General features: G+C 50.8%; 1 protein-coding gene across 4 annotated transcripts in view; it reads left to right on the plus strand.

Annotated features, from left to right (window-relative positions):
* STK36 (serine/threonine kinase 36) overlaps nt 1-27,736 on the plus strand; it is a 290,182-nt gene that overhangs the window by 69,081 nt on the left and 193,365 nt on the right. The window lies entirely within an intron of this gene.

Below are 27,736 nucleotides of genomic sequence, written 5' to 3' on the forward strand. Positions count from 1 at the left end.
AGTTAAAGGTAATATTTTTCAACATAGTTCTGTCACTTTTTTTAGGAATCCATCAATCCAGAGGCTGTGTGTGCCTCAATGACTACGTCTTTTTCTTGAAAGGTACACAATCTTCCGTTTTCATTTTTTTTTACCTTTTTAAACTGAGTACCTCATAGTTGGGAGTGGTGGTACATAATTGGTCCTTTTTTTTTGTCTTTATGATATACAGTCATTTGGAACCTTGGAAATAATTTTGTCCCATATAATTCTACGAAGTGATTTAAAGATTCACACATCTAAATGGAGAATTTTTGTGTATAAATACATTACCTCTACATTGTTCATGGCACCACAGCATCACTCAGGGCCACCACAGCATCACTCAGTGCCACCACAGCATCACTCAGGGCCACCACAGCATCACTCAGCGCCACCACAGCATCACTCAGCGCCACAACAATATCACTCAGCGCCACCACCGCATCACTCAGCGCTACCACAACATCACTTAGCACCACCTCAGCCTGCTCTCGGAATCTGGCATCTATTGATTCTCCCCTAGCGTCTGGCCGTTGCTAGTGTTAAACTACAGGTACTAGTTCCCAACCTTCACCCTCCGATTGTTTATGCCCCCTTTTAAAAAAGCTTTAACAAACAACCATTGGAATAGGCAGAAACAAGTTGCCAGCATTGCAAGACCAAAAGAAAACTGAGGACATTTTTAATTGTAAATACTTTTTTTAATATGGTCGTTCAGTTGTACATAATGCCTTCTTGGTCATATATAAGGTAACAAAAATGCTTCTGACCATTTTTTATTAAAACTTTTCAGCATGCTGCACAGCAGCCACACTTCTCTACAGCACAGCTTAAAGACATTGGCAAAGTCAATAGCTCTGGCTAAACACTTATAAGGCTCAAAAGGCGAGACCTATTGGCTATGCCAATGCTTGTTCTCCTTGCCTACGGTGGAGGAAACCTAAAACTGTGCATGTGAGTGTACTCTGTCAATGTCTTTTGAATCAAAATGATGGATAGTGACCTGCCAGAACAAGCATTGGGGCTAGTAACCAACCACTTTCATTTTTACGTTACTCCTTGGGAGAATCTACAATTCATCCTGCCCAAGCAGCTTCTTCAAGTAAGTTCAGTAGAATCTGCAGCCGGAACCTGCCAGAAGTATTTACGTAAATTCCTTTTATGGAGCTGTTTTTAACCTGGTTGGTGGGATACATGAAGATCAAACTTAACCAGCCCCTGACACTCAGTTATAGGGAAACACATTCTAATGTGCATGTCAACCTCTTGATTGGCTGGCACCAAATTTTTGAACTTTGCAGAACACTAGATCTGCAGTAGGATGCATGCCCGCTGCCACAAAATAAAGAAATAAGTTAGAGCACCACTCTAGCTACTTGCGGAGCTATGCAGCACTGTGGCTGCGTGGACTATTGGGGCATTTAGATTGGAGCTGCATGTTTCCCATCTCCTGAAGTCTGAACCAAGCCTGGTAATCTGCACTTGGTGCATCTAATTCTAGAGAAGAGACTCACAGCAAGCCAATGAAAACCACAGAGGATAACACATGGCACCTTGAGGTCACTTGTAGGCCACTTGCACCCACTACCCTCCATCTGGCTGGCATAAGCATTTATCAGTCATGGGCCAGAGTAGTGGAAGAGTAGTACTGGGAGAGCCACATCAGGCTATCCTTTGAAACCAGCACCTGGGCAGCCGCTGTGCTTTTGTGTTTAGAATTCATATATGGGACCACAAGGTCCATTTAGTGAACTTTATTCATCTGCCTGGCATTACTGATTTAGTGTTTGAAATTCGATTCAGTCCTGTCTCACACCCTGCCCAAGGGATACCTACCTATTTACTGAGGTCCTCTGATTCAGTGCTCCTGGCAACTTCAGAACTAGAGCTACACAATCCATAATTCCTGAGAGACCCTAATAAGGAGAAGCCTTGTTCCTATGTAGCGTGAGCAGAACCCAAACCAGAGTGTGATCCATTAAATAAGACCATTCCATACAGTTATAGCAGTGCTTAATTTGAGCCGGAGCATTCCGGTCCTGAGCACTGGCACTCTATTGGTTTTCGGTGCTCCGCACCTGGACCTAATTGTCAACACCACTCTTAGGGCAGTCTGCCACAAGGTGGCGCTGCTCATGTAATTTAGAAATCAGCAGATTAACAGTTATTTAGGAAAACAATATACATTTAAAAATTACTAATACCTGCCTCCCCAGCCATTCCTTTAGCTTTGGGGACCTAGAATAATCTGAACTGTCACATTTACATGACAAGGTGCGATGGGTGGTGCAAGCTGCAGTGGCCTCCTGGTCAAAGCCCTGGCACTTAATATTTTACAAATTAAGCACTGTGTTATCAATTTAACAGTTCATGTTGGAGACTTGAAACTACCACAATTTCGGGGCCGTGGCCAACCTCTGAGAGAAATGGCCGCTTTCTAAGGCGGCTCTGACCGAGCGCGCCCGTACCCGCATAAACCTGCCCATACATCCGTTCCCCAACAGGTAATGGTGACACCGTGGAGTACCGGAACACTCCGCGCACCGATTGAGACGTGAAGCCGTCGATTCCAACAAGCGGTTCCGGCTCTCGGATCGACACCGCTCGCCGTGGCCTGGAGGTGCCGCGGAGACCACGAGTGGAAGTACTTTGACCCGTCCACTGAAGCTCCCTCCCAGAGCGCTTGGTGCCTTACACAAAGCTGGGACATTGACTTTCGGGCAGGAGGAGGATCACTTGTCCCTGGGAGTGTGGTGGTGCGGCCTGTCCGCCGTGCCTGTCCCCCGCTAGCCCTTGATCCAAGTCACCATACAGCTCCATTGAAAATCGTTATCACACGCTGGCAGCGCTGAACGCGACTGCTTTCCTACTCCTCGGTGCGCATACTGAACAAACCGGCTTAGCCATGGCTGTGGGTCGAGGTACAAAAACAGCGGTCCAGGCCAAGCTGAATAAATTCGCATGGGACAATTCCCTTGGAGCGATCCCGAAAGCAGGGACAGCCGTAACGGAGAGGCAACAGCCCAGAGAGGAGACAAGAGAACCTACTCTGCAGGACATTCTCACGGCCATCCCTACTGTCCGTACATCGTTGGAATCGCAAATCGACTCTGTGTCCACCGAAGTATCTCTTATCCGGGCGGACATGCGCTCCAATAATACGTGGCTGAAGGTAGTAGAAGTCAAAACGAGCTCCCTGGTCGAAGACACCTCCGAGTTACAGCACAGAGTGGAGGATCTTCAGGCTCATACTAATAAGCTAGGAGCGCAGCTGGACGATTATGAAGGGCGCTCCAGGCGCATCAACGTCCGCATCCTGGGGGTTCCGGAAAGGGCGGAGGGGCCAGTAGCGGACTTGTTCGTCGAGGACTTGGTTACCACCTACCTAAAACCCAGTGGTCTATCCAACTTTTTCTCTGTGGAATGAGCATATCGAGTACCAGGCGGAAGACCGAAACCGGGGCCCATCCCGCGGCTCTTATTGGCCAGGATTTTTAATTTTAGGAATAGAAACACCATCCTGCAGGCAGCCCGATCTGCGTCCTCATTGGAATTCCTGGACAGCCGCATCACATTTTTCCCGGACTTCACCCTCAAGGTGCAGCAGCGCTGTTTCCTAGACGTTAAAAAGGCACTTCAAGTGCGAGAACTCAAATATGCTTTTCCCGGCCAAGCTCAGGGTTGAATCGGATGGAAAGGCTTGGTTCTTTGCCACCCCTGAGGAGGCCTGGGACTGGTTGGACGGTTGGCGCACTGCGGGGCGGAAGAACAATCGAGTCCTGGGGGTGAGAATAGAGAGGGGCACTGAAGAATCCTCCAGAGGCTCCCCGGCTGGCGAACAAGAGGCAGCAACAGGAGGGTCCGAATAGCTCGTCCGTATGTTACTCCTCGCATGGGTGGTGTTAGACCTGTCAGCCCTTTGGGTGGTCCCTCCTCATCATTATTTATTTTGTCCCACTTTTGCCTCAAACCCTGTTTGAATTTTTCCTTTTTGGGAACCACCAGACTTTTTAGTGTTGCTGCAGATTCAGGGAGCCATTTTATCTACCCCTGAAACTTCTGTCTGAGGGCCTGGAGCACAAAATGGTGGCCACCTGTGACATCACCAGCATCCACTGGAACCTACTAGCACCTTCCAGAACATTCCAGAGCCCTGTGACAGTTGGAGGCGGTTTAGAATGTTGGGAAGCTAAGACAGAGAGTTGGCAGTTGGAGCTGGCAGTTGGCACCTGACTGGTGAAGAGTGAGCAGCAGAAACCTGAAGGAGGAAGGAGTGAGGCAGCAGGGGTGGAAACTTGTGCCTGGAGTGGGGTCCATAAACCCACCCTTGATACTAGTCCCTACTGACTGAGCCCAGCCTGGAGCCCTGTGTGGGAAGAAGCAAGAAAAAAACCATCCTAAGGACCTGGACAGCAGGAACAGGCCTTAGAATCCAAGAACAGCAAGATCCTGACCTGGATACTGGTTTCCCTGGAGTCCGACGTCGAGTAGCCTGGAGACCTGGAGCCCGAGGTGGAGAAGCGGCGCTGACTGGAAAAGCAGACGTCGTACCCGGAGCCGCCAGAGGTCGAGAGAGGGCGCCGACGAAGGTCGTAGAGAGTACCAGAGGTCGAGGAGGAAGTCACCCGAGGTCGAGTGAGCGGCGTCAACGGGGGAGTGAAGTCCGCCCTCCGGAGTCGCCGGAGACCGAGGTGATACAAAAGGGGGTGGTGATGGACGGAGCATAAGAACCAATCAAACACTCACACCCAGTCAACAGATCTGGGTTTGATCCATCACCGTTCTTTAGCCCACTCTGCCACCCCAGTTCAGACATGGCCATATGCAAATCAGTCTGACCCTGTGCCTCATGGGAACAGTCCAGCCCGAACTGCCAAGCCATGCCTTCCCTGGACCGGAAACAAGCTTCCTAGGACCGGTTTCTGGCATTTCAGCCGTCTTCAGCCAGGCTTGCTTGAATCCAGTGGCAAAGTGAGCAAGGGACTCACGTCTGAGCATACCCTGCCAACTTATGGCGAACAAAGCGGTACAAAAGGGGGTGGTGATGGACGGAGCATAAGAACCAATCAAACACTCACACCCAGTCAACAGATCTGGGTTTGATCCATCACCGTTCTTTAGCCCACTCTGCCACCCCAGTTCAGACATGGCCATATGCAAATCAGTCTGACCCTGTGCCTCATGGGAACAGTCCAGCCCGAACTGCCAAGCCATGCCTTCCCTGGACCGGAAACAAGCTTCCTAGGACCGGTTTCTGGCATTTCAGCCGTCTTCAGCCAGGCTTGCTTGAATCCAGTGGCAAAGTGAGCAAGGGACTCACGTCTGAGCATACCCTGCCAACTTATGGCGAACAAAGCGGTACAAAAGGGGGTGGTGATGGACGGAGCATAAGAACCAATCAAACACTCACACCCAGTCAACAGATCTGGGTTTGATCCACCACCGTTCTTTAGCCCACTCTGCCACCCCAGTTCAGACATGGCCATATGCAAATCAGTCTGACCCTGTGCCTCATGGGAACAGTCCAGCCCGAACTGCCAAGCCATGCCTTCCCTGGACCGGAAACAAGCTTCCTAGGACCGGTTTCTGGCATTTCAGCCGTCTTCAGCCAGGCTTGCTTGAATCCAGTGGCAAAGTGAGCAAGGGACTCACGTCTGAGCATACCCTGCCAACTTATGGCGAACAAAGCGGTACAAAAGGGGGTGGTGATGGACGGAGCATAAGAACCAATCAAACACTCACACCCAGTCAACAGATCTGGGTTTGATCCATCACCGTTCTTTAGCCCACTCTGCCACCCCAGTTCAGACATGGCCATATGCAAATCAGTCTGACCCTGTGCCTCATGGGAACAGTCCAGCCCGAACTGCCAAGCCATGCCTTCCCTGGACCGGAAACAAGCTTCCTAGGACCGGTTTCTGGCATTTCAGCCGTCTTCAGCCAGGCTTGCTTGAATCCAGTGGCAAAGTGAGCAAGGGACTCACGTCTGAGCATACCCTGCCAACTTATGGCGAACAAAGCGGTACAAAAGGGGGTGGTGATGGACGGAGCATAAGAACCAATCAAACACTCACACCCAGTCAACAGATCTGGGTTTGATCCATCACCGTTCTTTAGCCCACTCTGCCACCCCAGTTCAGACATGGCCATATGCAAATCAGTCTGACCCTGTGCCTCATGGGAACAGTCCAGCCCGAACTGCCAAGCCATGCCTTCCCTGGACCGGAAACAAGCTTCCTAGGACCGGTTTCTGGCATTTCAGCCGTCTTCAGCCAGGCTTGCTTGAATCCAGTGGCAAAGTGAGCAAGGGACTCACGTCTGAGCATACCCTGCCAACTTATGGCGAACAAAGCGGTACAAAAGGGGGTGGTGATGGACGGAGCATAAGAACCAATCAAACACTCACACCCAGTCAACAGATCTGGGTTTGATCCATCACCGTTCTTTAGCCCACTCTGCCACCCCAGTTCAGACATGGCCATATGCAAATCAGTCTGACCCTGTGCCTCATGGGAACAGTCCAGCCCGAACTGCCAAGCCATGCCTTCCCTGGACCGGAAACAAGCTTCCTAGGACCGGTTTCTGGCATTTCAGCCGTCTTCAGCCAGGCTTGCTTGAATCCAGTGGCAAAGTGAGCAAGGGACTCACGTCTGAGCATACCCTGCCAACTTATGGCGAACAAAGCGGTACAAAAGGGGGTGGTGATGGACGGAGCATAAGAACCAATCAAACACTCACACCCAGTCAACAGATCTGGGTTTGATCCATCACCGTTCTTTAGCCCACTCTGCCACCCCAGTTCAGACATGGCCATATGCAAATCAGTCTGACCCTGTGCCTCATGGGAACAGTCCAGCCCGAACTGCCAAGCCATGCCTTCCCTGGACCGGAAACAAGCTTCCTAGGACCGGTTTCTGGCATTTCAGCCGTCTTCAGCCAGGCTTGCTTGAATCCAGTGGCAAAGTGAGCAAGGGACTCACGTCTGAGCATACCCTGCCAACTTATGGCGAACAAAGCGGTACAAAAGGGGGTGGTGATGGACGAAGCATAAGAACCAATCAAACACTCACACCCAGTGAACAGATCTGGGTTTGATCCATCACCGTTCTTTAGCCCACTCTGCCACCCCAGTTCAGACATGGCCATATGCAAATCAGTCTGACCCTGTGCCTCATGGGAACAGTCCAGCCCGAACTGCCAAGCCATGCCTTCCCTGGACCGGAAACAAGCTTCCTAGGACCGGTTTCTGGCATTTCAGCCGTCTTCAGCCAGGCTTGCTTGAATCCAGTGGCAAAGTGAGCAAGGGACTCACGTCTGAGCATACCCTGCCAACTTATGGCGAACAAAGCGGTACAAAAGGGGGTGGTGATGGACGGAGCATAAGAACCAATCAAACACTCACACCCAGTCAACAGATCTGGGTTTGATCCATCACCGTTCTTTAGCCCGGGTGGCAGAGTGGGCTAAAGAACGGTGATGGATCAAACCCAGATCTGTTGACTGGGTGTGAGTGTTTGATTGGTTCTGATGCTCTGTCCATCACCACCCCCTTTTGTACCGCTTTGTTCGCCATAAGTTGGCAGGGTATGCTCAGACGTGAGTCCCTTGCTCACTTTGCCACTGGATTCAAGCAAGCCTGGCTGAAGACGGCTGAAATGCCAGAAACCGGTCCTAGGAAGCTTGTTTCCGGTCCAGGGAAGGCATGGCTTGGCAGTTCGGGCTGGACTGTTCCCATGAGGCACAGGGTCAAACTGATTTGCATATGGCCATGTCTGAACTGGGGTGGCAGAGTGGGCTAAAGAACGGTGATGGATCAAACCCAGATCTGTTGACTGGGTGTGAGTGTTTGATTGGTTCTGATGCTCTGTCCATCACCACCCCCTTTTGTACCGCTTTGTTCGCCATAAGTTGGCAGGGTATGCTCAGACGTGAGTCCCTTGCTCACTTTGCCACTGGATTCAAGCAAGCCTGGCTGAAGACGGCTGAAATGCCAGAAACCGGTCCTAGGAAGCTTGTTTCCGGTCCAGGGAAGGCATGGCTTGGCAGTTCGGGCTGGACTGTTCCCATGAGGCACAGGGTCAAACTGATTTGCATATGGCCATGTCTGAACTGGGGTGGCAGAGTGGGCTAAAGAACGGTGATGGATCAAACCCAGATCTGTTGACTGGGTGTGAGTGTTTGATTGGTTCTGATGCTCTGTCCATCACCACCCCCTTTTGTACCGCTTTGTTCGCCATAAGTTGGCAGGGTATGCTCAGACGTGAGTCCCTTGCTCACTTTGCCACTGGATTCAAGCAAGCCTGGCTGAAGACGGCTGAAATGCCAGAAACCGGTCCTAGGAAGCTTGTTTCCGGTCCAGGGAAGGCATGGCTTGGCAGTTCGGGCTGGACTGTTCCCATGAGGCACAGGGTCAAACTGATTTGCATATGGCCATGTCTGAACTGGGGTGGCAGAGTGGGCTAAAGAACGGTGATGGATCAAACCCAGATCTGTTGACTGGGTGTGAGTGTTTGATTGGTTCTGATGCTCTGTCCATCACCACCCCCTTTTGTACCGGAGACCGAGGTGAAGCGTGCCGGAGGTCGGGAGTGGAGATCGCACTCCGGAGTCGCCGGAACCTGAGGAGAGGAGCACCGGAGGTCGGGAGTGGAGATCGCACTCCGGAGTCGCCGGAACCTGAGGAGAGGAGCACCGGAGGTCGGGAGTGGAGATCGCACTCCGGAGCCGCCGGAAGTTGACATCGAGCCAAGACTGCCCGACGCCATCGAATCGGAGGTCGAGATCGAGCCGAGGCCGCCGACATCGAACCGGAACCGCCTACCGGCGTCGTCAAGAACTGACATTGCGCCGAGGCCGCCGACATCGAACCGGAACCGCCTCACGGCGTCGACACGACTCCAGCGGCGTCGGAGCTTCAGAAAAAGGGCAGTAAGTGGAATAGAGGGCGCCAAAGGCCCTGTGGAATCCTAAGAGACTACTCTAGGGGTTAGAGAGGTGCTGGAACCAGCTGGACTGTGCCAGGGGTGAGCTGAGACTAATTCAGAGGGGTTGTGTAGAGTGAGAGAGCCAGGTCTCTGGTATTCCCCCCTTGATCTACCTCAGTTTAGGCCTCAGCCTTGTCCAAGCCAGGGAGTAGACACCCTCAAGCCTTCCACATCCCCACAAGCTGTGCCTGGGCCAAATCAGCCCATAGAAATCTAAATGTGATCTGATTCTATAAGTGTCACTGTCAGCTTTCAATTATTTATTGAGGGCACTGTATTTATTGTATTTAACCTATTTATTGCTTCACTGTATTTATTGTTCCACAGTATTTATTGTTGCACAATATTTATTGGTTTGCAGTATTTATTGCCTCAGAATATTTAATTGCCTGTATGTATTGCACTTATATTTATGCCTTCCTTATTTATGATCACCCCTATTTATTGAATCATTAAGACAGTATTTATTTGACCTGCACTATTTAAAAAGCCTTGTATATTGTGATTGTGTTATTTATTTATCTAATCAGCAACTAAGAGAAAAAGAAGATAAAGAGAGATATTTTCATAATTTTTACGGTGTAGAGTCGTTTTTGGAACGGATGCACGCATGGTTATTGTATGGGTGTGACGTATGCTTAGCACGGTGCCTGATTCCTGACCACTCGAGCCAAGCTACCACTGTATGTCCTGGAAAGACTCCGTTACCACCAACCCTTACCGGTGTGGGAGTGGGGTATTTCCAACATTAATTGGTGTTCAGTGGTGGGATAGAGCTGTGCTTACGTATACTCAACAATAACTGTGGGTAGTCCATAGGCCTACACCGGGAGTTTTCTCAAAGCGGCCTTCCTAATTGTGGGTTTTTGTTTTTTCCAAATTTACTCTGGTGGTGGGAGGAGGTATTATATAAGGTACCCCCCTGCATTGTTACTGCAAATAGCTGTCCTCTGACCTGAGTGGGCAAGATGGAGTTTGTACTGGAGAATTTAGAAACGTACACTGTGGCCCAACTCAGGGAGTTTTGCCAGCGGGAGGGGGTGTACTGTCCCCCAGGAGCAAAGAAGGGTGCACTCCAAACCAGCTTATGGGCTTGGGGGGAGGCACGCCGAGAAAGCAAGGCTGAGGAGGAGGACAGGGACAGAGAGCCCGACAGTGAGGGAGCTGGTTTGTACCAACCTGAGGTGGGGAACCTGTCAGCGGGGCCCAGGACACTTTCCAGGAAGGGCAGCAGTGCCTCTAGCGGTGGCTTGTCTGAAGTGGAGTTAACAGACCGGAGGGAGAAAAGACAGCTCACCTGGGACTTAGCAAGGCTGGAGAAAGAGAAAGAGGAACAGAGGATGGCTCATGAGATAAGGCTGAAAGAGATAGATCTTCAGATCCTGAGAATCGGGGCACACCCTGTACCTAACGGTGGCAGCGAAGAACGAGAGTACACCAGGGAACCCAAACCCTACCTGCCAAAGGACATAGTAGCTAGCTATGGAGTGGGCGACGATATTGCCAAGTGGCTAGCGGCCTATGAGGTCTCGTTAAGGGCCCATGGGGTTCCAGAGAAGTACTGGGGAGCGGGATTGTACAAGTACATGCCTCCAGCTGGTAGGGATGCATTATATGCCCTCGAGGAGGATGAGCAGACCCACTACCCCACCATGAAGCTGGCGCTCATAAGAAAGTTTGGACTAACACCCGAAAAGTACAGACAGAAGTTCAGGGGTAGTCACAAACTGGGCACACAGAATTGGGTGGACTTCCTGGACTATGCAAAGAAGGCACTAGAGGGTTGGATTCAGGGCAGTGAAGTGAGGAACTACGAGGGGTTGTTTGACCTAGTACTGAAGGAACACCTGCTCGAGAAATGTTTCCCTGAACTGCGTCAACACCTGGTGGATAGCAAGCTGACCAGTCCCCGGAAGCTTGCTGAGGAGGCGGACATTTGGGCTAGTACCCGGGTGTCCACAAGGGGGACTGGAGGGGATACTCAAAAGGCCGGACAGGGCGCCCCCCAGAAGAAAGAGGGAGGGGAAAAGAAAAAGGAGTTCTCCAAAGGCCCCCAAAATAACTTCCAAGGGAAGGGAACAGGATTCACCCCTAGGGCTAACCCACCCAGAAACCCTAATCCTGGCCAGAGTCAGCAGCCAAGGGTTGTCCATTGCTACGAGTGCGGTGGCGTTGGACACTATAAGGGGGATCCGAAATGCCTGAAACGACCACCCCCTCCCATTGGAGGAAAGACCCCCGGAGTAGCTAGTGTAGTGCTCGGGGAGGAGATGCCCTTAACTAAGGGAAGGGAGTGGGCGGGTGTCACTTTAGTGTCCCTGGGAGAACGGGAGATGGTTCCTAAGATCCAGGTGCCCGCAAATACCGTAAAGTATGGGCAGTGGGTCACCATCAACGGCCAAAGAGGGGAGGCTCTGAGAGACACAGGAGCCAGTATGACTATGGTACGTAGTCAACTGGTGTCTCCAGAGCAGGTAATTCCCGATGTACTCCACCCAGCCGCGATGGCTGACGGCAGAACAGGCCACTATCCAGTGGCTGAGGTTCCCTTTGAATGGGGGGGGGGTTCCAGGTTCACTTCGAGTTGCCGTAAGCCCTGCCGTGCCAGTCGATTGTCTGCTGGGGAATGACATGGAGCACAACGCTTGGAAGGAGGTGGAATACCGGACTCACACTGAGATGCTGGGTTCACCTGACTGGGCCTGTGTGAGCACAAGGTCCGCGACTACCCGGAGAGGGAGTTCGTTTCGGCTGGAGCCTGGAACAAAGGCCCAGCCAGCTGCCAGTCAAGGGAAGAACCGAGGACAGGAGGAGCCTGCCTCGGCGTCCACACCCCGTAGGACGGATAGGCCACCGGAGGTGGTGGACCAGGAGTCTGCGGTGGGGGATGTTACCAAACTGGAGGACCTACCCATCCCGGCCGAGTGGCACGTGGAGGGAGGCCCGTCCAGGGAGGAATTCTGCCAGGGCCAGAGGGAGTGCCCTGCCCTTGAGGGGCTGAGGCGGCAGGCCGAAGCCCAGGCAGCAAGGAACGTTGAAGGGAACTACAGTGTTTACTGGGAGGATGGCCTCCTCTACAGTGAACCCAAGGCACCCCTACACGGATCGTCACGAGCCTTGGTAGTCCCTCAACGTTATCGAGCCTTCCTTCTGGAATTGGCTCACGAGATCCCATTGGCAGGACACCTGAGGCAAGACAAGACCTTCGCCCGTCTTGTCCCACACTTTTATTGGCCTCAAATGAAAGTGTCGTCCGATACCTACTGCCGGACATGTGTGTCTTGCCAAGCCAGTGGGAAAACAGGGGTGAAGCTGAAAGCTCCCCTGGAACCCCTTCCTGTCGTTAGCACCCCCTTTGAAAGGGTGGGCATCGACATTGTGGGTCCGTTAGATCCGCCAACGTCAGCTGGTCACAGGTTTATCCTGGTTCTGGTGGATCATGCCACACGGTACCCAGAGGCAATACCTCTGAGGACCATAACAGCACCTGTTGTGGCTAGGGCCCTGATGGGAATCTTTACCCGAGTGGGTTTTCCCAAGGAAGTTGTGTCCGACAGGGGGACCAACTTCATGTCAGCGTACATGCGGGCGATGTGGAAGGAGTGTGGAGTGACATACCGGTTCACCACTCCTTACCACCCCCAGACCAATGGTCTGGTGGAGAGGTTTAACAAAACCTTGAAGGGCATGATCAGAAGTCTGCCTGAAAGCCTGCGGAGGAAATGGGACGTCCTCCTACCCTGCCTACTCTTTTCTTACAGGGAAGTGCCACAGAAGGGAGTGGGCTGCAGCACCTTCGAGCTTTTATATGGGCACCATGTACGTGGACCTCTCAACCTGGTGAGAGACGGATGGGAAAGAACTCCCAGAAAGCTTCCCCAGGACGTGGTGAGCTACATGCTGGCCTTCCGGAGCCAAATGGCTAAGTTGTGGAAGCAAGCTTCTGACAACTTGGAAGCCAGCCAAGCAGTGATGAAGGCGTGGTATGACCACAATGCTCACCCGATGGAGTTGGAGCCTGGCCAGAAGGTGTGGGTGATCGAACCAGGAGAGCTTAGCGCCCTCCAGGATCGCTGGTCAGGACCCTTTGAGGTGTTGGAGAAGAAGGGTAAGGCTACCTACTTGGTGGACCTGAAGACCCCTCGTCAGCCCCTACGGGTGCTGCACGCCAACCGCCTCAAACCCCACCACGAGAGGCCCGAAGTCATCTTGATGATGGTGACTGACGGAGCAGAGGACGCGGAAAGCGAGCCTCTCCCCGATTTGTTTGCGTCTCAAGAAAAGGATGGGTCGGTGGAGGGAGTGATTCTCTCCCCATCTCTAACTCCTGAACGGCAGGAGGACTGTCGCCAGGTCCTGGGACAGTACTCTTCGTTGTTCTCCCTTGTCCCGGGTAGGACTCACCTGTGCGTCCATGATGTGGACACAGGAGACAGCCCACCTGTGAAGTCCAAGATCTACCGGATGTCAGACAAGGTGAAGGCCAGCATTCACAGTGAAGTCACTAAGATGCTGGAGCTAGGAGTGATCGAACCTTCTAGCAGCCCCTGGTCCAGTCCGGTGGTGTTAGTACCTAAAGCTGCACCACCGGGTGCCCAACCGGAACTGAGGTTCTGTGTGGACTACCGGGGACTGAATTCAGTGACCAAAACTGATGCTCATCCGATCCCTAGGGCGGATGAATTGATTGACCGGCTGGGAGCTGCCCAATATCTAAGTACCTTTGACCTTACTTCTGGGTACTGGCAGATCTCTTTGACTGATGGAGCAAGGGAAAGGTCAGCCTTCTCCACGCCCAATGGCCACTACCAGTTCTGTGTGATGCCCTTTGGGCTCAAGAACGCACCTGCCACGTTTCAGCGCCTGGTAAACCAGATCCTCACCGGAATGGAGAGTTTCTCTGCTGCTTATCTGGATGACATAGCCGTCTTCAGTAACAGCTGGGAGGATCACTTGCGTCACCTGCAAGCTGTTCTCCAGGCCCTGAGACAAGCTGGATTGACGATCAAGGCCAGCAAGTGCCAGATAGGGCAGGGGTCGGTAGTGTACCTTGGACACTTGGTGGGTAGGGGAGCGGTGCAACCCCTCCAGGCGAAGATCGAGGCCATCATGGCCTGGGAACCCCCCAAAACACAGACTGAGGTCCGAGCCTTTCTGGGCCTCACGGGATACTACCGCCACTTCGTGAAGGGGTACGGTACCATCGTAGCCCCCCTCACGGAGCTCACGTCCAAGAAACAACCTCGACGGGTAGTCTGGACGGAGGCTTGTCAGCAGGCCTTTGTGAGATTGAAGAAAGCCATGTGCGAGGCCCCGGTCGTAAGGGCCCCAGACTTTTCCAAGGAGTTCATTGTCCAGACAGATGCATCAGAACATGGCATTGGGGCAGTGTTATCGCAACTCAACGAAGAGGGTCTGGATCAACCCGTGGTCTTCCTATCCCGGAGACTACTCCCCAGGGAACAGAAGTGGAGTGCAATAGAGCGTGAAGCCTTTGCAGTGGTATGGGCTCTGAAGAAGTTGCGGCCATACCTGTTTGGCTCGCACTTCCTGGTTCAGACCGACCACAGACCCCTTCGTTGGCTGATGCAGATGAAGGGGGAGAATCCCAAGTTGTTGAGGTGGTCTATTTCCCTACAGGGAATGGACTTTCAGGTGGAACATCGGCCTGGAGTGGACCACGCCAATGCAGACGGTCTCTCAAGGTATTTCCGCCTTAGTGATGAGAACTCCCAAGGGGTTGGGTAGCTCTCCCCACTTTCAGCTGGGGGGGACGCGTGTTAGACCTGTCAGCCCTTTGGGTGGTCCCTCCTCATCATTATTTATTTTGTCCCACTTTTGCCTCAAACCCTGTTTGAATTTTTCCTTTTTGGGAACCACCAGACTTTTTAGTGTTGCTGCAGATTCAGGGAGCCATTTTATCTACCCCTGAAACTTCTGTCTGAGGGCCTGGAGCACAAAATGGTGGCCACCTGTGACATCACCAGCATCCACTGGAACCTACTAGCACCTTCCAGAACATTCCAGAGCCCTGTGACAGTTGGAGGCGGTTTAGAATGTTGGGAAGCTAAGACAGAGAGTTGGCAGTTGGAGCTGGCAGTTGGCACCTGACTGGTGAAGAGTGAGCAGCAGAAACCTGAAGGAGGAAGGAGTGAGGCAGCAGGGGTGGAAACTTGTGCCTGGAGTGGGGTCCATAAACCCACCCTTGATACTAGTCCCTACTGACTGAGCCCAGCCTGGAGCCCTGTGTGGGAAGAAGCAAGAAAAAAACCATCCTAAGGACCTGGACAGCAGGAACAGGCCTTAGAATCCAAGAACAGCAAGATCCTGACCTGGATACTGGTTTCCCTGGAGTCCGACGTCGAGTAGCCTGGAGACCTGGAGCCCGAGGTGGAGAAGCGGCGCTGACTGGAAAAGCAGACGTCGTACCCGGAGCCGCCAGAGGTCGAGAGAGGGCGCCGACGAAGGTCGTAGAGAGTACCAGAGGTCGAGGAGGAAGTCACCCGAGGTCGAGTGAGCGGCGTCAACGGGGGAGTGAAGTCCGCCCTCCGGAGTCGCCGGAGACCGAGGTGAAGCGTGCCGGAGGTCGGGAGTGGAGATCGCACTCCGGAGTCGCCGGAACCTGAGGAGAGGAGCACCGGAGGTCGGGAGTGGAGATCGCACTCCGGAGTCGCCGGAACCTGAGGAGAGGAGCACCGGAGGTCGGGAGTGGAGATCGCACTCCGGAGCCGCCGGAAGTCGACATCGAGCCAAGGCCGGCCGACGTCATCGAAACTGAGGTCGCCATCGGACCGGAGCCGCCCAAAGTCGACATCGAGCCAAGACTGCCCGACGCCATCGAATCGGAGGTCGAGATCGAGCCGAGGCCGCCGACATCGAACCGGAACCGCCTACCGGCGTCGTCAAGAACTGACATTGCGCCGAGGCCGCCGACATCGAACCGGAACCGCCTCACGGCGTCGACACGACTCCAGCGGCGTCGGAGCTTCAGAAAAAGGGCAGTAAGTGGAATAGAGGGCGCCAAAGGCCCTGTGGAATCCTAAGAGACTACTCTAGGGGTTAGAGAGGTGCTGGAACCAGCTGGACTGTGCCAGGGGTGAGCTGAGACTAATTCAGAGGGGTTGTGTAGAGTGAGAGAGCCAGGTCTCTGGTATTCCCCCCTTGATCTACCTCAGTTTAGGCCTCAGCCTTGTCCAAGCCAGGGAGTAGACACCCTCAAGCCTTCCACATCCCCACAAGCTGTGCCTGGGCCAAATCAGCCCATAGAAATCTAAATGTGATCTGATTCTATAAGTGTCACTGTCAGCTTTTAATTATTTATTGAGGGCACTGTATTTATTGTATTTAACCTATTTATTGCTTCACTGTATTTATTGTTCCACAGTATTTATTGTTGCACAATATTTATTGGTTTGCAGTATTTATTGCCTCAGAATATTTAATTGCCTGTATGTATTGCACTTATATTTATGCCTTCCTTATTTATGATCACCCCTATTTATTGAATCATTAAGACAGTATTTATTTGACCTGCACTATTTAAAAAGCCTTGTATATTGTGATTGTGTTATTTATTTATCTAATCAGCAACTAAGAGAAAAAGAAGATAAAGAGAGATATTTTCATAATTTTTACGGTGTAGAGTCGTTTTTGTAACGGATGCACGCATGGTTATTGTATGGGTGTGACGTATGCTTAGCACGGTGCCTGATTCCTGACCACTCGAGCCAAGCTACCACTGTATGTCCTGGAAAGACTCCGTTACCACCAACCCTTACCGGTGTGGGAGTGGGGTATTTCCAACAGGTGGTCATTTGCCTCTTTGCCGACTGAGTGGAGTGGGGTCACTGCCCTCCTGGCGATCGAACTCGCTATGGAACTGTGGTTCTGGGACTTCTTAATACTGGACACACAGTGCAATGGACATTGGGGTGCCATAGTATTTCCTTCTTTGATCTAACAATATGTTTACCAGTTGCCTTAGTCTTAGGGACGGGTGCCCGGTTGGACGCACGCACCCACAAGTTTAAGGGGCGGGCGATAGGCGCTCTGCAAATTCGGGTGGGCGGGAGGTTTTGACACCCCCATGCAGGGAGGCAGAGGGGGGGGGGTCTGTTTTTTGGCTTTGGGGTGTTGGGTTCCTGTGTCATGAGTCGATCCGCTGTGAAACAATGTTTGATCATTATTCTATTTGCTTTCTCTGGCGCAGTGAGGGGGGGGGGGCTTTGTTTTGTTTTGTATTTTGTATTATTGTTTTTTTGTTTCACAGGTATGCCACGTGTGATTTGCTCTGTATAAGGGCAATAACTGATTGCATGCTTTTGGTACCCTGGTTCTTGCCGGGGAAAGAGTCTGCTGAGGTGTTTCCTTCTGGGGGGGCTCGTGGGTGGTTCCCCTGACGATTAATCGTTTACCACTCAAGACGATATGGGCAAAACGACTAGACGGGTGTACTGCTCGATTTTCCCGGCCCTATTGTGTTGACGGGTGATTTTTGTGACTTCAGTCTCTTACCATCCAAGTCTAAGGGTTAGAGTAGTGAATGGAGCCTATTTACTAGGCACTTCGACATGATCCTGTGTTCTTCCCCATAGATCAGGGCTTGCACACATATCCTAGGGGATAGATTCGTTAGTATTAGGGATAACCTGTCCTGTAGTGAGGGTATTTCATGGAGCCGTGCTGAATTCAGGCCTGGTAGGCCTCAAACGGGAGAGACTCCATCTTTCTTTCTGCTCCGGCAGCTTGAGATGCTTCTAGGTTAAGGGTGATGTTTTAGTTATGAGGTGTTATTCGCTTGGAGAGAACCGGTTCAGGCCAGCCCTTATCGAAGGATTGTATTTTTCTTCATGCCGAAGACACTACATCAGGCCGGCCGGCTGGGAACGTGTCCTTGGTACGGGGAGGTACAAGAATTTGGTGGGCGGCAGGTTACGGGCCGGAATTTTCCATGAGGAAATGCACCTCTATATTAGTGAAAGTCTGAGGCAGATACGGTGCACTTACTTCAGCCCGTAGGCGGCATCTAGCCGTTAGCAGTAAAGCTACTACTTATTCCAGGGAAGACAGACGAAAAACTTGAAGGCGGAATAGCCAGAGAGGAGAGAGTAGCCGATGAGGAAAAGGTCCCAGTGACTCGGAGAAGGGAGGAGGGAACAGATCCGTGACTGCGGAGGTGTGACTTCCAGACGAGCCGAGGCACAGACGAGAAGGGAACCTAGATGACCATTGAGTGCAGGCTACACACGACTAAGGTGATGTCGACCCCTTTCTTATTAGAGTGTACAACCTAATCTTTCACTTTTCTTTGCAGGTTATGTGTTACATAGTAATGTTATGTGATTGCGTATGTAATGAATAATAAAGTACCCAGTTTGTAGTGAATCAACATGTGCTGCGTGTTCTTGTATAAGAGGGTAGCCTATTCTTCTAATCAGCTGTGACTTGACATGAACAGATGTTAACCCTGATCAGGTAAGTGGTAACTGAATAAGGGAGAGAGGAGCCCCTCGAACCAGAAGAACAGGTTGTGCTCAAACTGGCAGTTCTTGTGTGATCTGATAAATAGTCCCTTGTTATATGTTATGGTAATCATAGGATGAACTTGTGCTGAGGCTGCCGTCTGGGTAGGAAGTCCTGGGTCCGTCTGGGACCGTGAGGCTGAGGCTGCCGTCTGGGTAGGAAGTCCTGGGTCCGTCTGGGACCGTGAGGCTGAGGCTGCCGTCTGGGTAGGAAGTCCTGGGTCCGTCTGGGACCGTGAGGCTGAGGCTGCCGTCTGGGTAGGAAGTCCTGGGTCCGTCTGGGACCGTGAGGCTGAGGCTGCCGTCCGGGTAGGAAGTCCTGGGTCCGTCTGGGACCGTGAGGCTGAGGCTGCCGTCTGGGTAGAAAGTCCTGGGTCCGTCTGGGACCGTGAGGCTGAGGCTGCCGTCTGGGTAGGAAGTCCTGGGTCCGTCTGGGACCGTGAGGCTGAGGCTGCCGTCTGGGTAGGAAGTCCTGGGTCCGTCTGGGACCGCGAGGCTGAGGCTGCCGTCTGGGTAGGAAGTCCTGGGTCCGTCTGGGACCGCGAGGCTGAGGCTGCCGTCTGGGTAGGAAGTCCTGGGTCCGTCTGGGACCGCGAGGCTGAGGCTGCCGTTTGGGTAGGAAGTCCTGGGTCCGCCTGGGATCGCGAGGCCGCCACTTGTATTGTAAGGGGTCTGGATATATATATATATATATATATATATATATATATATGTGTATATATAGTAGGAATTCCCTGTCCTTAGGTGGTATATATCTGTGGTTACTTGTTGTGAATAGGCCCTAGGGAGAGGGTAACGTTCTGGCTGGGTTAGAGAGGCTCTGATGAGCGGGTTCTATCTGAACAGAAAACCCAAGCAGAACATTTGGCGTCACGAACCGTTTTCGAAACCTGTGTGCGTCGTGTTGTCTCGTGTTTGCTTTCGGCGTGTGCGTGGTTTTGTTTGTATATTATTTGTGGTATAATTGTGTGTATAGTTTTTCTTCTTCTTTCTTTTCTTTTTCTTTCTTTTCTTCTTTCTTTTTCACGATGTTTTCTAGAAAGTCAAAATCTACTTTTAAGTTGCCCGTTGATATTCCCGGCTGGGATTCAACGCCTTATGAAGCCTTAGCCCGTGAGTGGGCTGATTCTACTGGTTTGAGTGAGAATTGGAATTCTTTTTTGGAGCTGGCGGAGCCGGCTAATGTGATTACTTGCTTACAGAAGGCGCCGGTATCTAAGGGTGATGAGCTTCCCATTTTAGGGCGCAGAGGTTGGATTGTTCTGTCTGCGTACAGGCTTCTCCATGAGAGGTTGTTGAAGTTGCAGAACTTGCATAAGGATTTGGAAGCGAACTTTGTTGAGATTCAGAATGCTCATACTTTGTTACGGTGTCAAAATAAGTTGCTTGCTGACAAACTTGAGACGTACCAAACTATTGCCGAGAGGGCGGCTGTGCGAATTGCTCGTTATAAATACAAGAATCGGCGTGGTCGGGTTTCGTCGCGAAAGGTGCGTCTGGTCGTGGCGAAAGCCGGACTAGATTGGAATCCTGATGAATGGGATGGTAATATCTGGAACTCGAGTGATTCTCCTTCCTCGGGTGAGGAGTCTGCCAAGCGCGAGTCCTCTCGCTCCGGCCGTGCTTGTAAATCTGCTTCTTGCGCCTCTGATGGTGCACCCCGTGATTGCGCTCGTCCTTCGAGCGGGGTCGATGCTTCTTCCACTGATTGTTCCTCTACGTGTACTGGTCGAGCTCCTTGTGATGCTCATCCCGCGGTCTCGGCACATCCAGTTTTTCGTCGGAAGTTGCAGCAGTCTCCCGCTGCTCCGCAGGGTATTTCTTTAGACTCTTTAGAGGACTTTACTCAACAAGAAATTAGTGATATTTTGCAGCGATTTCGGCAGCGAGCTGGTGAGGCCTTGCTCACATGGATGGTGCGCCTTTATGAACTGGGCGCTGCTGGCATTATGTTAGATAATGGCGATTGTTTGAAGTTTTGTTCCTTGAGTTCGGATTCTACTGTACAGGATCATTTTCGTAACTATAATGGTGGTGGTCAAATTTCTTTACTTCAATTGGCGACTGAGGGTTGTAGTCAAAAGTATCCTACTGAGTCTGATTGGCCTGTGAATGACAAACCGTGGTATACTTTGCGCGACGCTGCACAACGTCTCAAAGAGGAGGTGATGAAAACGGCAATTTTTCTGGGTACTGCTGACAGGTTGCTTGATGGTTTGTTGACATCTTCTGTGCGGAATCGCATCATTCGTTCTTCCCCTGTTGCCTATAAGCAGGTCATGATGACTTTATTGATTAATCAGACTGGTAACATGTTATCTACGGTACTGGAATCGGTACGCCAACTCGGTGAGTTGGGTGAGTGGTTTAAACCTGAACGTCAGTCCCGGCCTGACACTCGTACTCCTGGTGACAATAAACTTACTAGACGTGATATCTTTTCTGGTCTTCTGGCCGATGGTGTGCGGAGGGAGGACATTGACGGTGAGACTACTGCTCGTTTGTGGGAGTTGTTTCGCAAACGCGGCTTGGATCGGAAGGAGGGTGCCCGGCGTGTTCGGACGACTGAGTGTGATCGTGGTGGTTCTGACGGTAGTGGTGATGACGACCGCCGTGGGCGCTCTGTTCGTCGTGATGATCGACGTTATGTACGTGATATGTCCCCCCGTCGTGAGAGAGACAGAGAGAGAGAGAGGAGGAAAGAGAAAGGGGGAGACATGATTATGTTTACAGCAGACGTAGAGATGATAGGGATCAATCCCCTGAGTTGAGAAGGCGAGAGGATCGTCATAGTTTGGCCGATCGAAACCAGCAGTGCAATGCAGAAGACACAAATCCATTTCGTGCTGGGAATGGATATGAACAGGAGGTACCGATACCTAAGAAACGTGAGAGTCTTTATCCTGATTTATCCTGGTACACAGAATGCAGTAAGCATGACTAGGAAATAGGTCAAGCTCCAGTACACAGATGGGCTCACAGAGATAATAGACCCTATGTAGATATTGATATTTATTGGAGACATCGTAATATCCAAAGGGCCCGAGCATTGGTAGATACAAGAGCGGAGGCCACTCTTATTCATGGAAAATCAAAGAAGTTTACTGGTCAGCCTTTTACAATTACCGGATTGGGTGGAAAGGAAACTCCTGCCGTTCAAACTTTACTTGAAATGAGAATAGGTAGAATCCCTAGAAAAGAATACTCTGTACTAGTGGTGACACTCTTAGAATTCATAATTGGAATTGATATTTTGAAAGGAATGACTTTGCATTTAGATGATGGATGGTACCAATTTGGAACTACGCATTATATATCGTCCAGGCCTATACGGGTTGGTCGTTTGAGAATGCCCCCCATAAAAGTTCCTCAAGCGACAAAAGTGGTTTGTCAGAAGCAGTATCGTATTCCAGGTGGTCATGAGGAGATTAGTACCACTATTCAGGAGTTGGTGGATGCAGGTGTTATAACCCCAGTTACTTCTGCTTGGAATAATCCTGTTTGGCCTGTACGTAAGAGTGATAATTCTTGGCGTATGACTGTTGATTATCGAGAATTGAACAAACACACACCCTCTTTGACCGTTGCAGTACCGGATGTCATTACTCTAATTGAAAGAATCCAAAAACATCCAGGTACATGGTATGCGTCCATTGATATTGCTAATGCTTTCTTTTCGATTCCGATTGCCCCTGAGTGTCAGGAACAGTTCAGTTTTACGTGGAATGGGCGTCAGATGACGTTTAGAAGTCTTCCTCAGGGCTATGTGCATAGTCCTACGATATGTCACCGGCTGGTGGCAGAGCATTTGGCTGAGGTACCGGTTCATCCACAAATTCAGATGTGTCATTATATTGATGATGTTTTGATCCAAGGCGAAACTCAAGAGGAAGTTCAGACCCAATTGGACAGAGTCATTGAGTGCCTGTGTGAGAAAGGTTGGGAAATCAACCCGGATAAATTACAAGGTCCATCCCAGGATGTGAAATTTTTGGGTATTAATTGGCATGAAGGGCACCGTGAAGTGATCCCTCAGGTTAAACAGAAAATCCTTGATTTTGCAGTTCCGAGGAATAGGAAAGAAGCCCAAAGCTTCATTGGTTTGTTTGGTTTTTGGCGTCAGCATATTCCTCATTTGAGTCAAATATTGGCCCCCTTGTACCGTGTCACTCGTAAAAAGAATGCATTTGAATGGGATAAACCACAGCAAGATGCGTTCAACCTAGCAAAAGAGGCAATTCAGCATGCTTTGGATTTATGGCCCGTACGTGATGGTGAGGTGGATTTGAATGTGTCTGTACAGGGCCTTTATGCGAATTGGAGTTTGTGGCAGAAGCAAGGTAGGAGTAGAGTGCCGTTGGGTTTCTGGACCAAAAAGTTACCTGATGCTGGTGAGCGTTATACACCTTTTGAGAAACAGTTACTTGCATGTTATTGGGCTCTGGTGGATACCGAGCAGCTGACTTTGGGACATGATATAGTTTTGCGACCTGAAATTCCTATCATGCAGTGGGTTATGAGTTCGCCGAAAACTCACCGAATTGGACATGCTCAAGAGGCGAGTGTGATTAAATGGAAATGGTATATACAAGACAGGGCACGTGTGGGACAAAAAGGAGTTGCATTTTTACATGAGCAGGTGGCGCGAGCTCCATCGACTGAGACTGAGAGTGAATGTTCCGTACCTTTAGTACAGGAGTCTCCTGTCAAGTGGGGTAGACCTTTTGATGATTTGTCCGCAGAGGACAGGAACCATGTCTTGTTTACGGATGGTTCAGCAAGGTTCATAGGGACGAAACGGCACTGGAAAGCAGTGTCCTATAACCCGATCACACAAAAACTGCTGAGCACAACTGGTGAAGGTAAGAGCAGTCAATTGCTGAGGCAGTGGTGGACAGGCAAGATTCTGATATTGCGGGATTGGCGAAATGGGCCCACCAGAAGGCAGGACATTTGGAGAGAAAGCCACTAGCAGGTGGGCTGCTGATCGAGGAATTTATATTCCCCTAGATTTAATCAAAAATGTTATTTTACATTGTCCCATTTGTCAGCATATCAGACAGCGCAAGGTGCCCCAAATTGTTAAAGGTCATTTACATCGCGGGAAACTGCCCGCTCAAATTTGGCAGATTGATTACATCGGTCCACTTCCCATGAGTAGGAATTGTCAATATGTTTGCACTATTGTTGATACATACAGTGGCCTGTTGGTAGCCCTTCCCTGTAAGCAAGCTACCCAATTGAATACCATTAAAACAATGGAATTGATTATGATGTATTATGGTGGCTGGGTTAGAGAGGCTCTGATGAGCGTGTTCTATCTGAACAGAAAACCCAAGCAGAACAACGGGTTAAAGCTACTATCGTGGAATGTTAACGGGCTGGGCGACCAGATCATGAGGGGCATAGTGCTTCAGTTTTTGAAGCGGCACTCCCCCGATGTAGTCCTCTTGTAAGAGACACATTTGCTAGGAAATGCATGCAAGGCCATGTCGCGTTGGGGTTTCCAGCTGGTGGCGCACTCGGCTTTTGGATCTGGCTCGCGGGGAGTAGGTATACTGGTCCGCAAGTCATTCCCCATGACCATTGACTCGATTCATACTAATGTCCTGGGTAGATATGTTGCTGCCTCCGGGACCTGGGAGGGACAAATGCTCAACCTACTTTCGGTCTACTTTCCGCCGGCACTGCACACTCAGGCTTTTGCTGACCTCGGGGATCTCCTCTTAGATTTGCCAGATGGCAGAATCCTAATAGGGGGCGACTTTAATTCTATTGTCTCTGATTCCCTCGACTGGTGGCCACAAAGGGCCCTGCCGCCCTCCCGCATGCGTATTCAGTTTTCTGGATGTGATGGGCCTGGTAGATGTCTGGAGGGGACTCCATCCGACTGAGCAGCAATACACCTTCTACTCAGGCCCACACCACAGCAAGTCCCGGATAGATTATGTGCTGACACTAGCACACCAACTCCACAACATAAAAGAAATACAGCACCTGGCCAGGGGTATCTCCGACCATTCGCCTATTTTGTGCCGCCTAGAAGTGGGTGAGCCCTCAGTTGGCCGCATTGCCCCGATAAACTCCTGGTATCTCATAAATCCCAAAATCAGGGTCACCATTTTGGGTGAGTCGTACCTTTACTTTCAGGAGAATGTGGGGTCGGTAGACTCCGTGGTAAATCTTCAGGAGGCCTATAAGTGGTCATGCTGGGGGTGACTTTGGCCCAGATTGCGGGACAGCGCAAGGAGGAGGTTGCGGGTCTGACACGCTTGGAGGGAGAAATCTTAAACTTAGAGAATGCACTTCGGACGCACGACTTGGCGGAGATACGCCAGAAATTGTGCATTAAAGTCAAGGAATTCACTGATGTGGCTACAGAGGCTGCTAAGGCTCACTATAGGGCCACACTTAGTAGGGTCTATGACGTTGCTGACAAGGTGGGCAAATTGCTGGCCTGGCTAGAGAGCAGGCCCGGCGACTAGTGGTTGAGATAGACACAGGCTCTCGCCTCACTGCCCCCCAGAATATTGCGGACGCATTCGGTCATTATTATCAGACCCTTTATACTTCCCGTACACCGCATACGGAGGTAGAGGCTTCCTCGCTTCTACGCGATATTTCCTTGCTGTCTCTCACTGAAGAGGAGCACTCTGATCTTGACTTGGATATCACAGCTGCGGAGGTTAAAAAAGCCATTCACGACTTACGTGAGGGGAAAGCGTCGGGCCCTAATGGCTTGCCCATCGAGCTGTTCAAGCTCACGGCGGACAAGACGGTGCCATATCTCACGGGCATGTTCCGTGAAAGTAGGCAGAGGGGTATCTTGCCCGAGGATCAGTGGCTCACCAGTATTGTAGTCATCCATAAAGCGGGTAAGCCGGCCAACAGGTGTTCCTCTTACTGACCCATCTCATTGCTTAACTGCAAAGCCAAAATACTAGAGATGGTTCTTGCCTTCCGACTGCTCAGAGTCCTCGCACGGCTGGTCCATCCGGACCAATCGGGATTCATGCCTGCCAAAAACACCTCCCTCAATTTGCGCAGGCTCCACAGAGTGCTGTGCCGCGCCGAGACAATCAAAGGAGACGCCGTCGTTGTATCCCTGGGTGCTGCTTCAGCATTCAATACCATCGAATGGCCCTACATGTTCGCAGTCCTCCACAAACTGGGCTTTGGCCCGAGTTTACCAGCTGGGTTCAACTTCTATACCACCCGGCCTTTCAGCTTGACAGGTGGCTCCTCCCGGGGGGAAGCTTTGAGGGAGCTCTTTATATGCGGTTGCTGAAGCCTGTTCTGACAGGCCTGACAGGACATGTGGCACATGTGTGGAAAGCGGCTACCAAAAGCCTGGGTTGGGAGGGGAGTCTCACACAGGCCACACCACTCTGGCATAATGAGCAGCTGGGCAGACTGGTTCGTTCAAAGGGCTTCGATCGCTGGGACCTCAAAGGTATCTCTAGGGTGGGTGACTTGTGGAAGGCGGGTGGGGTGGTCCCATTTTCAGTGCTGCAGCAGGAGTACGAATTAGCCCAGTCCGAACACTTCAGATATCTCCAAATCAGGCATACTTTGCTTGCTGTTCTTCCTAAGGGTAGTACACTCCCCGAGTCCTCCCCACTCGAAAACAGGGTTCTAGATGGTGATCTACCAGAAAAGGCCATATCGCTTATTTACAAAAAGTTAACCAATAGCATGATAGACTCCCTGATTCATTTGAGGGCTAAGTGGGACCACGACGTGGCGGTACTGGACGACGAGGAGTGGCTGGCTGCGGTGGCCTCCCCTCAGGAGGTGGCCATCTCGTCCAGACTCCGCCTGGTGCAGCTAAGGCTTCTTCATAGATCCTACTTGTCTGGACTCCTGATGGTCACCATGGGGTACAATTCAGTTGAAGGCTGTGTTAGACAATGTGGGCTGGGAGGCACCTTTATCCACATCCTGTGGGAATGTACATTTATCCAGAAATATTGGGAGGCGGTATTGCGCTTGATGGAGGAGGCGTTGGGGCAGCAGATTGACTGCAATATAAAATTGGCTCTCCTGAATGTGTGGGGCCCCACTGACCTGAATTCCAGGGAACGAATGTGGGTTACTTTGGGGTTGATGGTGGCGAAAAGGAACAGTGCAAGACTGTGGAGGGCTCATAGACCACCAAACATTGTAGACTGGGGCAAGGATATGGACTGGTGTATGGTCACGGAAAAGTCGATATATGAAGCAAGGGGGTGCCCGAATAAATGGACGCAAATATGGGGGCAATGAAATGTTCACAGGGGTGAGATTTGTGAGCCTCCAGGATCGAGAGAGGACATTCTCACAGAGACCTAACTGCGTTTAATAGTAAATTGTCACTGCTATTCTGAACTGATTATACTTTAATGTATCACTCGCAATGTACCAATTATTGCCAACCTGTGTACAACTTGAACGCTCATATGTCATGCCTTGTTTTCAATAAAAAATAGTTGTGAAAAAAAGAAAAGAAACTACCACAATTCTTCTCAGTTTTAGTGGACTTACATTTTAGATGTTATTTCTTTTTCAGTAATAAACTGACCTGGTAAACAGTTTTTATTTTGATTGTTACCATATCTGCTTCAACCGTTATACTGCCTCCCATGAGCTAAGCCTTAATTGAGCAACCAACCTATCTAGAGAGGTAGGGAAACTTTGACAGGCCCAGTTTTCCATCTCTGACCCAGTATTCTACATCCTGAAAAGAAGAAAAAACAAAAGCAGGCTCACTTTTAATACTGCTAGGTGGTACCCTACAGTTTCCGGATCTTGGAAGAGACCTGGGCATGAGGTTATCCATAAAAGAAAAAACATTTCTCTGAGGTAGAAAAGGCTGCCTAACAGGTACAGCTGCATCAAGATGGGAGTGAATATTACTTGCTGATTGGCCCGAGACACCTGATAAGTTTTTCTAGTGCCTCTCTTTATGACAAGCAGTTTGTGTTGTTTTCATACATCCCTTTCTATGACAGAAGAGTTTTTGAAGTGCTGTCATGCGAGTGGCGCAACATCTCTGCCTGTTGCTATAATTGTTGACCTGTATCTGCACCCAAACTCACCATTGCAGTTTTACCAGGAGCCAGTTGGCTTGAGATGAGGGGTCTTTTGTCTGCATTTCAGTCAGTTCTTTGTTGTGCTATTTCCTGGTGGTGGTTGATACGTCTGAAATAACTGGTGCTGCATATTATGTTA

The sequence above is a fragment of the Triturus cristatus genome, chromosome 7 (assembly GCF_964204655.1).
Source record: "Triturus cristatus chromosome 7, aTriCri1.1, whole genome shotgun sequence".
In the NCBI taxonomy this organism is placed as follows: domain Eukaryota; kingdom Metazoa; phylum Chordata; class Amphibia; order Caudata; family Salamandridae; genus Triturus; species Triturus cristatus.